General features: G+C 42.7%; 1 pseudogene; it reads right to left on the bottom strand.

Annotated features, from left to right (window-relative positions):
- Positions 1–2,611: 2,611 nt before the first annotated feature.
- LOC127690393 (uncharacterized) lies at positions 2,612–2,733 on the bottom strand (annotated as a pseudogene).
- Between the last annotated feature and the right edge of the window lie 1,103 nt (positions 2,734–3,836).

Raw genomic sequence — 3,836 nt, 5'->3', positions numbered from 1 at the left:
TTCAGGCGACCGAGCCTGAAAATTAAATTCACTACATGGAAAAGCAGGGGTGGATATTCCCCAACAACTGGGTTTCTCATAGCATGGCCCACTCAAGTAAGATCTGGAGAAAAGCTTTTGCAGACTAGATAACATCAGCTTGGGCACAAAGAGCCACACAGTTTAGGCACAGTGTCCACTAAGAACTCCAGTCTTCATTTGCTTGCTTTATGCTGGATCATTATTCCAGAAAGGCATTTCATTTTATTTTGTATTTTGTTGTTAATATACTTCTATTAATTTTGATACATTTATGCAATGTGTTTGTTCATATTTATCCCTTATAACTGTGTTCACATAATCACTCTCCCTTTTCAATTTTTCTTAAATTCATATCATTAAAAAAGCTTTCTAGTCCAATTTATGCTAAACATGTTTAGGGGCATCCACTGATGCTTGGGTTGACATTCTAGGGGCAATATCTTCAATTAAAACTGTAACTCTCTCAGACCAAAGCCATAAACTAACAATAACTTCTTAATTAGGGATGAGAAGGGCTTCTGATCCTTTTCCCTTCAAGCCACAATATTGTCTTCCTTGACTTTGTGACGGTCCTATATAAGCATCCAGCAATATACACTTAAAAGACAGCTAGACTCTGAACATCAAGGATCCTTTGTCATGGGTGGTTAAATTCTATGTTGCCTTTTCTATTGTCCTCTCAGTGGCTTTACATAGTCATCAGAGAAGTGTGTTACCAGACATCCTCTTGTCCACATTTGTTTGTCTGCACAATCAGGCTTTCATCAATGAGGTGATGTGTTTATTGGAGCTATTATGAGGTAGAACATGTAGCATCATTGGGTTAGTTCATCCCTATCATATCCAAAACCATGGGTTTCATCTCAATAATTCCATATAGTGTGCCCATGATTGCACAATCTGCAATCTTTGATTTAGAGTTTTGGTTGCAGAAACGTCTAGTACAAGATCATCCTTATTTTTTTAATTTTGTTATTGGTCTTTGTGAATTTCACATCATTCACCCCATTCCCACTTATCTCCCCTCTCCTTGTACCTACCCTCCACCCTTGCTATAATCCCGCAACATGGAAAAAGTACTGTGGAAGCTGTAGTGTGTCCCACTGTGTTCCACTGTATACCCTTTTGTCTATACGTTTTTGCTTACAAATATTCACTGTAATGGCTTGTTGATCTGGAACACTCTCCTGGCTTCTGATGCTCTATCTGAGGTTCTAATACTGGATATCTTCTGGGATACCCTGTTGTTGCCCTGTGTCATGGAGTTCCTGATGTTTTGTATCTATAGAACCAGCAGTTGATCAATGGGGTAGGTGTTGGGTTGAGCCAATTCAAAGTCTTGGAGGCCTGACAGGTATCTTAGTTGGCCGGCTTACCAGATCACCCACTCTCACACACCCAGGGCCAGCTCACTAGCAACCCCTGTAATGAGGACTAGTTTTATCCTGCTGCCCAGGCAGGGTGAAAAACCCCCTCTTCCCAGTGTTGCATTTAGTGTGGAACATGATCTGTTCTCCCACTATTATGACCTGGGTTGGGGGCAGCTCTCCCACCTGCTATAAATGGCAGAGGAGCAGAGAGGGGAGGGTGGCATCTCTCCTTTTTCTACACCACAGCCCAGCAGATAAGAAAGCAGGGCTCGCTTTCCTGTATTCATACCTTCTGGGATAGCTTAACTGCAAGCCCCTCATGCAGGGGCAGCTCTACTGTGCTATCCAGTCAAGGTACAGGATATGCTCTCTGAAATGCTGAAGGGAATGTGGGGCAGGGATAGCTCCCCTGCTTTCATGGCAACTTGGCCAGATCTCCATCCTGCCATAGATGGTAAGGAGGGAGAGGGTCAGAGTGTATCTCTCTCTCATCCACACCACTATATGGGAGGTGAGTAGAGCCAGCTCTCCAATGCTCCTGTCCTCAGGACTGGCTCACTCAGCCTTTAGCCATCAACATGCCCCCATGCAGTAGCCCACACCAGAGTCATTTGCCTGGCCTTTGGTGGTACCAGATTCCTGATGATGCAGGTCAATGCATCATCACAGACCAGGATCCCACCATGTTCCCAGGTGGCATCACCATACTCACATCAGGCTGTTCGTGACTACCCTTGAGTCTCCAGTTCCTTTCTTCCTTGTACTCACAGCCTTCTGTTTCCATTTCTCTTCAATTTCCCCACCACTTACTTGCTCCTCTTAGTGGAGCCCAGTTTCTCTGAGTGTCTAGAGTTATCTCAGGAGTGGTCCCTGGAGTATATGTCCCACTTGTATATTATGGCACTAAGCAGGAGTCATCTTGAGCATGGTCTGCACCCCCGAGCCTGCCCAGTACATGACTGGTGGTCATCTCAGATTAACTCCCTGTCCAGACTCCATGGCACTGGCCTGGTGGTCATCACTGTCTCGCTTCTTGCCCATCTGCCTGATTGGCCACATATGAAGGTCATCTATCTCCAACGCCCTCCTATCCAGGCCCGCCTTCCCACATAGAGTTCTGCTAGTCTCTAGCTTGTTCTCTGTTCTCAGAGTCTGTCTGAGCCTGAGCATTGGTGCTGGGCACTAGACTCATGCTCCTCTCAGGCTCACTGTTTTCAGTAAATGTAAGATTACTAATCATTCACATGTTCATAGATCAAAACCCGAGTGTAGACATAGCTTCTCTTTTCTGCCACCTACTGACACAATTGTAACATAGCAGCCACATCTGCAATGTCTCCCTCTTCTTTTTTTCATAGTGAATTTTAAGCTAGACTAGGCTAGAGCCCTTTTCATCAATGTCATCATCATCATCAATAGAAGTGGCAAAGATAATAATAATAAATTAATACTACTACTACTAATGCTACTACTAATAATAAATAAAATGGCCCCAAGAGGACTATTGATGGGAGGAGAATTTGTAGAAACTAGTCTTGTCCTTGGTAGGTTGATCAAATTCCAGGATAGACACATGCCCATGAATATATTATTAGCCCTAATTGAACTTGGTAGGTTATTAAGATAAAATGAAAAGCATCTGAAGTTGGTAAGAAGTCTAGAGATAGGAATGGAGCCAGGAGGATTTGGGGTGTTGGGTGGGAATGAATAGGATCAAAATACATTATATGGAGTTTTTTTTAAAGAATTAAGAAAATATTTCATTTGATGAGGAAACAATAAGAAGATCTAGTGCACACTCATTCCCTGTGTAGCCATGTCTCATGTCAATTCATGTTGAAGGTTTGTACAAGTTTGGCCAACTTTCCTCACATGACAACTTGATTCAGAATGACTTGGAGTCTGAGTCATCACAGAAGACATGAGTTGCCTCTCAGTGTGAGTAGTTGGTCAGAATCACTGGATGAGAGCAACCTGACAGGCTGAAGACACTGGAGAAATGATCTATTTACTGGTTCAGAGCCCTTCTACAACTTAGAAATTCGTATATTGAGTCAGAGATCAAATGCCAAGCATCTATTTTTTTTTTTTTTGGTTATTTCTGTCAGGGTATTTGGACAGGGCATCATGGATATAACTAATATAGAACCCAGGGATAAAAAACTAGAGGAAATAAATTCTTCTTACCTTCCAAACTCACTTAAAGTGATATAATATATTCTCCATAAGCTGTAAAATATTCTGGATAGGCAAAAAAGAGAGAGCAAAGCAAAGCAAAGCAAAGCAAAGCGAAGCAAAGCACAGCAAAGTGAAGCTAAGCAAACAACCACTGGGCACTGCACTATATAACAGTCAGTTTGTGCTCTGGATTTGGTCTGTCCTGTCTAGTGGAACTATCCTCACATTTCACAACACCACAGAGGACTTGGGCAGTCATGTGCTTTT

The sequence above is a fragment of the Apodemus sylvaticus genome, chromosome 7 (assembly GCF_947179515.1).
Source record: "Apodemus sylvaticus chromosome 7, mApoSyl1.1, whole genome shotgun sequence".
Lineage (NCBI taxonomy): Eukaryota > Metazoa > Chordata > Mammalia > Rodentia > Muridae > Apodemus > Apodemus sylvaticus.
The sequence above is the reverse complement of the archived record's forward strand: the minus strand, read 5'-3'. Positions and strand labels throughout refer to the sequence as shown.